This window comes from Pelobates fuscus, chromosome 13, assembly GCF_036172605.1.
Source record: "Pelobates fuscus isolate aPelFus1 chromosome 13, aPelFus1.pri, whole genome shotgun sequence".
NCBI lineage: Eukaryota > Metazoa > Chordata > Amphibia > Anura > Pelobatidae > Pelobates > Pelobates fuscus.
In genome coordinates, this window is record NC_086329.1 from 29,839,030 (window position 1) to 29,852,560 (window position 13,531).

Sequence of the window (13,531 nt, forward strand, 5' to 3'; positions counted from 1 at the left end):
TGCAGAGAGTGTGTTAATGTGTAGTGAATGCAGAGAGTGTGTTAATGTGTAGTGAATGCAGATAGTGTGTTAGTGTAGTGAATGCAGAGAGTGTTACATAGTTACATAGTTGCATAGTTAGATAGCTGAAAAGAGACTTGCGTCCATCAAGTTCAGCCTTCCTCACACCTGTTTTTTGCTGTTGATCCAAAAGAGAAAAAAAAAAACAAAAACCCCAGTTTGAAGCACAATTTTGCAACAAGCTAGGACAAAAAATTCCTTATTGACCCCAGAATGGCAGTCAGATTTATCCTTGAATCAAGCAGTTATTACCCTACATTGAAAGATTATATCCTTGAATATTCTGTCTTTGCAAGTATGCATCTAGTAGCTGTTTGAACATCTGTATGGACTCTGATAAAACCACTTCTTCAGGCAGAGAATTCCACATCCTGATTGTTCTTACAGTAAAAAAACCTTTCCTTTGCCTTAGACGAAATCTTCTTTCTTCCAGTCTAAACGCATGGCCTCGTGTCCTATGTAAAGTCCGGTTTGTGAATAGATTTCCACACAATGGTTTGTATTGGCCCCGAATATATTTGTATAATGTTATCATATCCCCTCTCAGGCGACGTTTTTCTAAACTAAATAGGTTTAAATTTGTTAACCTTTCTTCATAGCTGATATGTTCCATTCCTTTTATTAATTTTGTAGCCCGCCTCTGCACTTTTTCTAGTGCCATGATATCCTTCTTTAGAACAGGTGCCCAAAATTGCACAGCATATTCAATATGTGGTCTTACCAGTGATTTATAGAGAGGCAAAATGATATTCTCGTCCCGAGAATGAATGCCCTTTTTCATGCATGACAATACCTTACTGGCCTTGGCCACTGCTGATTGACATTGCACATTGTTGCATAGTTTGTTGTCTATAACAATTCCCAAGTCCTTTTCGTGTGTTGTTATCCCTAATTCGCTTCCATTAAGGGTATACGTTGCTTGTGTATTCTTTACGCCGAAGTGCATAACTTTGCATTTTTCAACATTAAATTTCATCTGCCATTTGAGTGCCCAGTCCTCCAGTCTATCTAAATCCTTCTGCAGCAAAGTAATATCTTGCTCACATTGTATTATTTTACAAAGTTTTGTGTCATCTGCAAACACTGAAACATGACTTTCAATGCTGTCTTCAAGATCATTTATAAAAATGTTAAATAGAAGGGGTCCCAGAACAGACCCCTGAGGGACACCACTTGCCACCTCTGTCCAGCTTGAAAATTTACCATTAACGACAACTCTTTGTATTCTGTTTTTAAGCCAATGTTCTACCCAAGAACAAGCATTTTCATCGAGACCGATTTCCTTGAGTTTGAACACTAATCTTTTGTGTGGAACTGTATCAAATGCCTTGGCAAAATCCAAATAGATCACATCCAAATAGATCACAGTGTGTTAGTGTAGTGAATGCAGAGAGTGTGTTAGTGTAGTGAATGCAGAGAGTGTGTTAGTGTAGTGAATGCAGAGAGTGTGTTAGTGTAGTGAATGCAGAGAGTGTGTTAGTGTAGTGAATGCAGAGAGTGTGTTAATGTGTAGTGAATGCAGAGAGTGTGTTAATGTGTAGTGAATGCAGAGAGTGTGTTAATGTGTAGTGAATGCAGAGAGTGTGTTAATGTGTAGTGAATGCAGAGAGTGTGTTAGTGTGTAGCAGATGCAGAGTCTGTGTTAGTGTAGTGAATGCAGAGTGTTAATGTGTAGTGAATGCAGAGAGTGTGTTAGTGTGTAGCGGATGCAGAGTGTGTGTTAGTGTAGTGAATGCAGTGTGTGGTAATGTGTAGCGAATGCAGAGTGTGTGCCAGTATAGTGGATGCAGTGAGTGTGTTAGTGTGTAGTGTATGCAGAGTGCATGTTGTATTAGTGAATGCAGTGTGTGTATTGTATTAGTGTATGCACTGTGTGTGTTAGTGTATGCACTGTGTGTGTTAGTGTATGCACTGTGTGTATTAGTGTATGCAGTGTGTGTGTTAGTGTATGCGGTGTGTGTTGTGTTAGTGTATGCAGAGTGTGTTGTGTTAGTGTATGCAGAGTGTGTTGTGTTAGTGTATGCAGAGTGTGTTGTGTTAGTGTATGCAGTGTGTGTTGTGTTAGTGTATGCAGTGTGTGTTGTGTTAGTGTATGCAGTGTGTGTGTTGTGTTAGTGTATGCAGTGTGTGTTGTGTCAGTGTATGCAGAGTGTGTGTGTTGTGTCAGTGTATGCAGAGTGTGTGTGTTGTGTCAGTGTATGCAGTGTGTGTGTGTTGTGTTAGTGTATGCAGTGTATGTGTTGTGTTAGTGTATGCAGTGTGTGTGTTGTGTTAGTGTATGCGGTGTGTGTGTGTTGTGTTAGTGTATGCGGTGTGTGTGTGTGTTGTGTTAGTGTATGCGGTGTGTGTGTGTGTTGTGTTAGTGTATGCGGTGTGTGTGTGTTGTGTTAGTGTATGCAGTGTGTGTGTTGTGTTAGTGTATGTAGTGTGTGTGTGTGTGTTGTGTCAGTGTATGTAGTGTGTGTGTTGTGTCAGTGTATGTAGTGTGTGTGTGTGTTGTGTCAGTGTATGTAGTGTGTGGTGTGTGTGTAGTGTGTTGTGTCAGTGTATGTAGTGTGTGTGTGTTGTGTCAGTGTATGTAGTGTGTGTGTGTTGTGTCAGTGTATGTAGTGTGTGTGTGTTGTGTCAGTGTATGTAGTGTGTGTGTGTGTGTGTGTTGTGTCAGTGTATGTAGTGTGTGTGTGTGTGTTGTGTCAGTGTATGTAGTGTGTGTGTGTGTTGTGTCAGTGTATGTAGTGTGTGTGTGTGTGTGTTGTGTCAGTGTATGTAGTGTGTGTGTGTGTGTGTGTAAATGTCCAATGAGGAGGGGGAGGGGGGCATTTTAACATTATTTATTTAAAAAATAATAATAATTTAATTAATTAAATTGTTTCTCCCCCCTCCCTGCTTACCTGTGTCTAGGGAGGGGGGAGATTCCATCCCCAGTGGTCCGGTGGCATGGTGGGGCCCCCCGGGTTCCCTGTTACCGCAGAGGGGGCCCAGGCAGCACACTGCTTCTCCTCTTCTCTCCTCCAATAACTCTCGCGAGACCCGCGGAGCGTTGCCATGGCAACCGGGTCTCACGAGCGTTATTAGCCGGGAGGAGAAGAGAAGAAGCAGTGTGCTGCCTGGGCCCCCTCTGCGGTAACAGGGAGCCAGGGGCCCGGGGCTGCACACATAGATGGCGATATTCGCTATGTGTGCAGGGCCGCCGGGCCCGTGACAACTGTCACGGTTGTCACCCCCTGATGGCGGCCCTGACACCCACCATGACATGAAGAGAAAGAAAAAAGGGATGGGAAAGAAAGCAAGGTTGGCTCCTGTCTTTAATAAAATTTAGATTATTTCTTCACCAAGACTAGAGTAAGCTTTAATTTTACAGCAAGACAGGGGGCTTCATATTAGCAATTGTAATGTCCAGAGACAAAAGCTAAAGCAGCATGAGAGCCAAAACGGAAATAAAATGTTCGGATAGTAGATTCCTGTGACCAATATGCCAAAGGCAAAATCTCAAGTGGGCACCATAGGAGCTAGGTGAAGGATCCATTTGAGTCATCTAGCCTCCAAGGGAGTTGAAATCAGTTTAAAAAGCCGTACACATGAGATCAAGAGTTGACCGTAAGGAGAAGAATGCAACGATGAAGTCGACGAGAGTAACACCAAAGGCAGCGAGCTACACAAAGTCAAGATCTATCTGTAAATTTGGGGTAAAAAACAAACAAACAGAAGGCAAATTAGATTTAGTTCTATGAGAAATTCTGAAAGACACACTGTTGGGTGAAAAATAATTACCGTATATACTCGAGTATAAGCCGAGTTTTTCAGCCCATTTTTTGGGCTGAAAAACCCCAACTCGGCTTATACTCGAGTCAAGGTCTGTATTATTGCAATTTGCATTGCCATAATACAGACCGGGGAAGAGGGGGGCTGGCAGAGCTGTAACTTACCTGTTCTGCAGCTCCTGTCAGCTCTCTCCTCCTCTGCGCCGTCCGGTCAGCACCTCGGTCAGCTCCCAGTGTGAATCGAGACTTACAGTGTAAGCTGACAGAAGAGCTGACTGGACGGCTTAGAGGAGGAGAGAGCTGACAGGAGCTGCAGAACAGGTAAGTTACAGCTCTGCCAGCCCCCCTCTCCCCCCCACTGAACTGCCACTGGACCACCAGGGAAGGAGAGCCCCCCTCCCTGCCATATATCAAGCAGGGAGGGGGGACGAAAAAAATAAATAAAAAAAAAAAGAAATAATAATAAAAAAATAATAAATAATAAAAAAAATTAATAACAAAAAAAGGGGTATAAGGACCACTATGGGAGGGGAGGGGGGGGGGGGTATAAGGACCACTATGGGAGGGAGGGGGGTATAAGGACCACTATGGGAGGGAGGGGGGGGATAAGGACCACTATGGGAGGGATGGGGGTATAAGGACCACTATGGGAGGGAGGGGGGGATAAGGACCACTATGGGAGGGAGGGGGGGTATAAGGACCACTATGGGAGGGAGGGGGGGGGATAAGGACCACTATGGGAGGGAGGGGGGTATAAGGACCACTATGGGAGGGAGGGGGGGATAAGGACCACTATGGGAGGGAGGGGGGGTATAAGGACCACTATGGGAGGGATGGGGGGGATAAGGAACACTATTGGGAGGGAGAAGGGGGATAAGGACCACTATGAGAGGGAGGGGGTGGGATAAGGACCACTATGGGAGGGGAGGGGGAAGTAAGGACCACTAGGGGAGGGAAGGGTAAGGACCACTAGGGGAGGGGTGAGTCAGGACCACTGGGGGGGGGTGAAGGAACACGGGGGTGGGGAGGTAAGGACCACTGAGGGAGGAGGAGGGGAAGTCAGGACATATGGGGGGGGGAGGGGGCGGCAAATTTTTTTTTGCCTACGGCGGCAAATATCCTTGCACCGGCCCTGCACACACTGCATTCATACACACACACACTGCATTCATGCACACACACACACTGCATTCATGCACACACACACTGCACTCATACACACACGCTGCACTCATACACACACGCTGCACTCATACACACACACATACGCACACACTGCATTCATTATACACACACTGTAAATAAATATTCAATTAATATATTTTTTTTAGGATCTAATTTTATTTAGAAATTTACCAGTAGCTGCTGCATTTCCCACCCTAGTCTTATACTCGAGTCAATAAGTTTTCCCAGTTTTTTGGGATAAAATTAGGGGCCTCGGCTTATATTCGGGTCGGCTTATACTCGAGTATATACGGTAATGTTGAAAGCTCTAATATCAGACACTCTACAAAACAGAACGAGAGACGAGTAAGGAAAACTTTGACAATAATTTGCATAAAGAACCGTGGAAATGTTCCAAACAGAAAAATAGCAACAAGGGGGAGGTCTGGCTAGACGGATTTGTAATCTACAAATTGTAGGGTGTTTAACGACACCAGAACCTTAAAGAGGGACATGGGCCACTGAAATAGCCGAACAAAAAATGCTATCATCCTGTAGGATTTACCTTTAGAGAAAAAGTCAGAGAGAAAATTAAAGACGGCCACAACAGGGGCAGTAAAGGAATTCAAACCCCTTTCCAGACACCAGCTATGCCATGTTATCCAGGCCTAGAGGTAAGACTTACTGGTGCCTGGAGCCCAGGAGTCCCAAAGCAAGTCCCAAGCAGTTGGCGATAAGCCTGACACATTCCATGATCCCCGAAAACAGTCCAGGCCACCAGAGATAGGTGATTCTGTAAAACCAACGGATGAGGATTCCAAATCCAGAAGGTGATATGGTGAATGAGGAAGAACGAGAAAATCATTGCAGGCAGGACAATTCCAGAAGGAGTGGGAACAAAGGTCGAGTTCTCCTGAGTGGTGTGACTATAAATATCGTCACACTGTGATGCTTCAGAAGATATAGTGTCCGTAGGCTCATAGAGAACAGAGGAAATGCGTATGCCCTCGAAAGTGCCCCCATCTGTAGGAACGCATCACTGCTAGACAAAGAGGATTTGTCCTCGAAGCAAACATATCTAGATGAAGAAGGTCCCGTCAGAGACCTTCCAATGATGAGAGAACATATCCGTGCCAAATTTGTCCTGACCTGTAAGATATTCCACCCTGATCAAGAAATGTTTGTTTAGACAATATTGGTAGAGTTCCCTCGTGAAATCCAACAGGAGTTTTGAATGGGATCCACCCAGGCGGTTTATGTAATGCACTGGCGACACATTCAGAGAACCAGACATTCTGTCTTTTATGAAACTTCATCTGTCAGGGAAATTGTCTGATCATATGATCACAAGTTCTGCAAGTCTTCGGTTGTTGCATGGCGTAATAATGCAGAGGACCCAGGAAGAAAGCCTGAACAGACGAGGAGAGAAGACCTATCATTCGAGTCAGGTCTTGAATTGTAACATGAGGATTCCAATGTATGCAGCGAATGTCCTTCCTGATCAATACAATCTTGGAGGGCGGGAGTTTCAACACTTCTGACACAAAGTCCACAGTAAACCACTAGGAACTCAACTTACTGGGATGGTGTCAATTCTGAATTTTCCTCATTGATGACAAATCCAAGACCCTGCAACAAGTGAACCGTCAGGAGTGTGTCTCAAAGGATGTCCAGATCCTGAGTCATCAGGAGGATGTTGTCCAAGTAGATGATGGACCGAACCCCCCAAGCCCATAGAGATGCCATGATCGTTTTCAGAAGCTTGATAAAACACCAAGGAGCTGAGCCTGAAAGACACGTGAACTGCCATAACTGGCAGTTCCACCATCATTTTGATAAATTGGTACAGTTAGATTGGCGTCCTTCAGGTTGAGACGTGAGAACCAATCGACCTTGCAGAGTAAGTCCTGTAGAAGGTGGATGCCTTCCACTTTAACGTGCCTGCAGAGGACATAAGCATTGAGGTTGGGGAGGTTTCTTGCTGTCAGCCACCCATCTTTTTCTGCACCAAGGAAATATTGCTACGAAAGCAGGAAGAGCCATTTGCCCTGTCTTTTGTGCCCTTCAACTCGAGGTTGGAAAATTCCCTGAGGACTGGGTTCTCCAATTCTCGATCCAGCCGAAGAGGCAATGGAGGGACCCTCTTAATCAATTACAAAACTAAATCTATCTGGAACCCAGAAACTGTCTGAAGGACCCATGATGAGAGCTGCCCACTGTGGGAAAAAGTTAAACAACCTGTCTGGAACAGGAATGTGTGGCAAAAAATGCGTGACCTGAGGTAGGTCTAGCCTGGGTAGACCTACCTCAGGCAGCTCCTCATCCACGATTCAACCTGCGTGGGAACAGAGGTGTTGATACTGTTAGGCAGAAGTGGAGAAGAGTTTGAAAATATGAGGCCCCGCAGTCCCGCTGCTGACTAGCTTTTGAGGAAAAACAGTCCCCAGAACAGAACACCTTACTCAAGGATACTTGAGCCTCGTTCAGAGATGTGTAGATTGAGACGTGGTGGCTCAGCTCTTTCAGGCCCCAAACAGGAGGTCTTTGGTCTCAAGACCCAATTCCTTGGATGCCAGGGCCACCTGCTTGGCATCCAGCTTATAGCTTTGTGAAGCTCAGCAGACAAAGCTGCGTTGGTGTTGTGTAGGAGGCAAGCAAATGTCAAAGGAGGTACCGTCATTCAGTGCTTCATCTGCCATAAGGAAAATCTGTGTCAGTGGAACACTGATATCCAACAGCTTGTCCTGCATAGAGCAGAGACCCTTTTCAAAACCCTTCTAGGGTTCTTGCTAGATTTGATCAAGAACGTGACAAAAATCGTGTTGAATTCCAGAGTAGGAGGTCCGGCAGTTTGGGTCTAGGGCATTCTGCCCAAAACTTGTTTCTGATGTCCTTCGCCAACAGATGCCAGAGCCAGTATCATAGGAACTCTGACGTGACACAACAGTGTTCACTCCAAGGAGTGGGGATGTCTGAGAACCCGTTGGTAAAACAGTGGTTGGTCGGCTGAGTCCAGGATCTCCACCATGTCATTAGCTGTCCGGAGCGTGACAGAAGGGCAGTCTGTGCAGGTGTGGGGTCACCCAAAAATCATGGATAAGAGCAAATATTTGTGCCTGTCCAATAGGGGTCATGGAGAGGGTCACTCTCAGCCCAAAACATCCCGGTCAAAGGTGTATCAGATAGATCCCAACCAGATCCAAATCAAGGAGGTAGTCACTCTACATAACATAACATGCCCAGGAGCTAAGAGGCCACCCAGGCAGAGGAAGCAGGACCTCAACTTATTACGAGGGGTCGCCCATAACAAACCTGAGGACAGGCCTAGCAGGGAACACTTACCAGAAGACAAGAACAGTCCTCAGAGGGGCCTATGTCATAAATCCAACCCAAGGAACAGCCAGAGAAGCCCTGTACACCAGGCACAGACACAACACCTATGGAGAGTACAGACAGGAGGCGAAAGCCGGCAATCCCAACACAATCAAATGGCCACCACAATGCCAGGTGCTCAGTCGTAAAGTAAAAGTAAAAAAAGTAGTGAAGTAAAAACACAGGGGAGTGTTGAGAGCGCTTGAAAAGCGAAGATGAAACCCAGGAGTGGTGGGAAGAGTGATTGTGGAGCTGTGAAAAGCCAGGCATTTGCGATTCCAGAGTACTGAGGCTCAAGGGTGAAAGGTGGGAAACAGAAGAACACAAAATATACACAACACACCCCTAGAAGATGCATAAACGAACAATGAAAATCATAATAATATGCTTCACATATATGAAACAGATGACAATAAATGAGCAGAGGAAGCTTGTTGCTGGAGGCAGCAGCAAAGAAAAAGGAAGTGGGAAGGTCTAGTTAAGAGTTTTATATGTCTTACCTCATCCTGATTGGCTATTTTCTATTGACTAGGTTAACTTTGTTGATGGAGGTGCCAATAAAGAAGAGTAACGCAAATATGAAGAATCCTGTCTGGCTGTGAAATGACAACTTTCTGCTTATACCTGTGACATATTTAAGGGGTTACTCAAGACATGAAAATATTTTTGCATGAGAGAATCCCTGCTCTTCAAAACATGGTATGTGTTTTTTTTCTTACATATTGAATCAGCAGGAAGGCTAGAAATGCACAACCTCAGCCATAAACACACAGCCATAAACACAAAAAATTCCCACAAGCAGTCTCCCCATTACACACAAGACACAGCACACACAATGCATAAAGTCCAACACACAACCTCCCACAGCCTCTTCACAAACACAAACAGCAGCCTTCATCCCACATACATGCAGAACCCCCAATTTCAACATTCAGCACATACTAACTGGTAAAGAGACAATGAAAAATGCTGGCATGGGTAAGACTGTCAGAAAGAAAATAAAGAGACTGTCAAAGCGGCAGAAAGAAAGTTTGAGAACAGAGGCATGGGCAGCAAGAGCCGGATAGGAAGACACTGAGTGGCAGGAGAGACTTGGAGAAAGAACACGAGATATATGGGATACTTAGACAAGAACAAACTGGAATTAGCAAAACATCGTGCACAAGCCCTGAGGGTGGTATTTTTTCCCAGAAATACATGGCTATGGTTGATTAACAAATGGTGTAGATAGTGCCTTGCACCTGGTCATCCTACTAGTTAGTGGGACTTCAGTCGCAACAGGAACTTCATTTCATTAGGCAACTGTTCAAACAGACCGTATTCTTTAGCAGTACTGCCTTACCATTTGCATTTGACACTATATATATATATAAAATAGTGTCTAAATTAATAAAGGTGTTTTACATAATTTATGTTCGAATATAATGTTTTACAAATTAAAAATGGGCCATTGAGCTAATTTTACAATTGTAGAATGGGTGCTATTGTCGTGTATATGAATTTAGTTTCCTTTTAAAAAAGTTTGGTAACCTCTGCCTAGCAGGGGTAGGCACCTGATGCCTTTGCCAGCATCATGGCTGTAAGAGCATTAAGGAATATGTAGTCCAAAGCATCTGGACTACCGAAGGTTGCCTATCACTGGTCTAGAGTGCCCTTTTACGACAGTTTGCATTTATGTATTAACATACACATTCAAAATGACATCTTTCTTTCAAACACACCAGAGATATCGAATCTCTTTCAAACAAATAGGGTTGTGCATAAAGTTCACGTACACATGTGACAATCTACTTTAAGTTGTGCAGTGATGGTAGGCTTTGAAACACTGCATGCACAGGATCACAGTATTAAATCCTGGAAAAATACACGTGTGCGCTAAAGGGAGATATTCTGCTAGCTAGATTTGCATCATATTACTCATAGGACCTGAACCAGACATGCTGTCGATCTGCCAGTCTGGGTGCCAATATGTCAACCTAGACAGTTGATGAGAATATTGGAATAACTCTTGGACATAAAGGGTTTGCCTTCAGCTGTAGATTTTTACAGCAAGCCATCTCTCATCACAAGGCTTTTACTGAATGGATTTGAAAGGTCTAGGGTGAACAAAACCCTTGAGTGGATAACCCGAGCCACAGAAATCAGCAGGGAGGTGGGTCACAGCTGTGTGTAAATCTGCAGGTATACATCGTGTATAGATGAGCGTGTGTGACTGTTTATATATATATATATATATATATCAGCAAAAAATTTTTTATAATTTCTATTGAAATATGTACTTTTGTAAAATGAAAAAATAGAGGACACTCTTCACACAAAGTATTTGAGCAAGCTAGGTGTTTGGAGTGTTACTTTTAACTCATTAAAGATTGAATGATTTTGGGTGCCGTCTTACCTTTACCATTACACCGGGTTGCAAAACTGTTTAACCACCAAGTTGGGGCACTGGGGCCCAGAACCTCTGCTTCCTAACGTCGATTCACTCTGTTAAGAAGGTCTCAACCAGGGGTCAAGACCTGGGGGAAAGAGTGTGGGAACTCACCCAAGATCCACCCTACACCCCACAAAAAAAAATGATACGCTCATATGCATATATATTTTTCAGAAAATACAGTGCAACATTTATTGTAAAGTGCCAGTTTACAAAGACATCTCCAAAATTTAAATGCAATAAACAAATAAATATAAAACAGTTGTAACAAAATAAGTTAACTATGCAATAAACGAATAAATATAGAACAGTTGTAACAACCTGTATGATTGACTAGTGCCAAATACAATGCCAGGAGACCTGTATGGTTGACTAGTGCCAAATACACTGACAGTAACTGCCAAGGACCTGATTGACTAGTGCCAAATACACTGCCGGTGACTGCCTGGGGACCTGCCTGATTAGTGTCAAATACACTGACTGCCAGGGGACCTGATTGACTAGTGCCAAATACACTGACAGTGACTGCCAGGGGACATGATTGACTAGTGCCAAATACACTGACAGTGACTGCCTGGGGACCTGATTGACTAGTGCCAAATACACTGACAGTGACTGCCAGGGGACATGATTGACTAGTGCCAAATACACTGACAGTGACTGCCTGGGGACCTGATTGACTAGTGCCAAATACACTGACAGTGACTGCAAGGGGACTAGTGCCAAATACACTGACAGTGACTGTCTGGGGATCTGATTGACTAGTGCCAAATACACTGACAGTGACTGTCTGGGGATCTGATTGACTAGTGCCAAATACACTGACAGTGACTGCATGGGGACCTGATTGACTAGTGCCAAATACATTGACAGTGACTGTCAGGGGACCTGATTGACTAGTGCCAAATACACTGACAGTGACTGCCAGGGGACATGATTGACTAGTCCCAAATACACTGACAGTGACTGCCTGGGGACCTGATTGACTAGTGCCAAATACACTGACAGTGACTGCAAGGGGACTAGTGCCAAATACACTGACAGTGACTGTCTGGGGATCTGATTGACTAGTGCCAAATACACTGACAGTGACTGCATGGGGACCTGATTGACTAGTGCCAAATATATTGACAGTGACTGTCAGGGGACCTGATTGACTAGTGCCAAATACACTGACAGTGACTGCATGGGGACCTGATTGACTAGTGCCAAATACACTGACAGTGACTGCATGGGTACCTGATTGACTAGTGCCAAATACACTGACAGTGACTGCCAGGGGACCTGATTGACTAGTGCCAAATACACTGACAGTGACTGCATGGGGACCTGATTGACTAGTGCCAAATACACTGACAGTGACTGCCAGGGGACCTGATTGACTAGTGCCAAATACACTGACAGTGACTGCATGGGGACCTGATTGACTAGTGCCAAATACACTGACAGTGACTGCCAGGGGAACTGATTGACTAGTGCCAAATACACTGACAGTGACTGCATGGGGACCTGATTGACTAGTGCCAAATACACTGACAGTAACTGCCAAGGACCTGATTGACTAGTGCCAAATACACTGCTGGTGACTGCCTGGGGACCTGCCTGATTAGTGTCAAATACACTGACTGCCAGGGGACCTGATTGACTAGTGCCAAATACACTGACAGTGACTGCCAGGGGACATGATTGACTAGTGCCAAATACACTGACAGTGACTGCCTGGGGACCTGATTGACTAGTGCCAAATACACTGACAGTGACTGCCTGGGGACCTGATTGACTAGTGCCAAATACACTGACAGTGACTGCAAGGGGACTAGTGCCAAATACACTGACAGTGACTGTCTGGGGACATGATTGACTAGTGCCAAATACACTGACAGTGACTGCCTGGGGACCTGATTGACTAGTGCCAAATACACTGACAGTGACTGCCTGGGGACCTGATTGACTAGTGCCAAATACACTGACAGTGACTGCAAGGGGACTAGTGCCAAATACACTGACAGTGACTGTCTGGGGATCTGATTGACTAGTGCCAAATACACTGACAGTGACTGCATGGGGACCTGATTGACTAGTGCCAAATACATTGACAGTGACTGTCAGGGGACCTGATTGACTAGTGCCAAATACACTGACAGTGACTGCATGGGGACCTGATTGACTAGTGCCAAATACACTGACAGTGACTGCATGGGGACCTGATTGACTAGTGCCAAATACACTGACAGTGACTGCCAGGGGACCTGATTGACTAGTGCCAAATACACTGACAGTGACTGCATGGGGACCTGATTGACTAGTGCCAAATACACTGACAGTGACTGCCAGGGGACCTGATTGACTAGTGCCAAATACACTGACAGTGACTGCATGGGGACCTGATTGACTAGTGCCAAATACACTGACAGTGACTGCCAGGGGAACTGATTGACTAGTGCCAAATACACTGACAGTGACTGCATGGGGACCTGATTGACTAGTGCCAAATACACTGACAGTGACTGCATGGGGACCTGATTGACTAGTGCCAAATACACTGACAGTGACTGCATGGGGACCTGATTGACTAGTGCCAAATACACTGACAGTGACTGCCAGGGGACTAGTGCCAAATACACTGACAGTGACTGCCAGGGGACTAGTGCCAAATACACTGACAGTGACTGCCAGGGGACCTGATTGACTAGTGCCAAATACACTGACAGTGGCTGTCAGGAGACCTGATTGACTAGTGCCA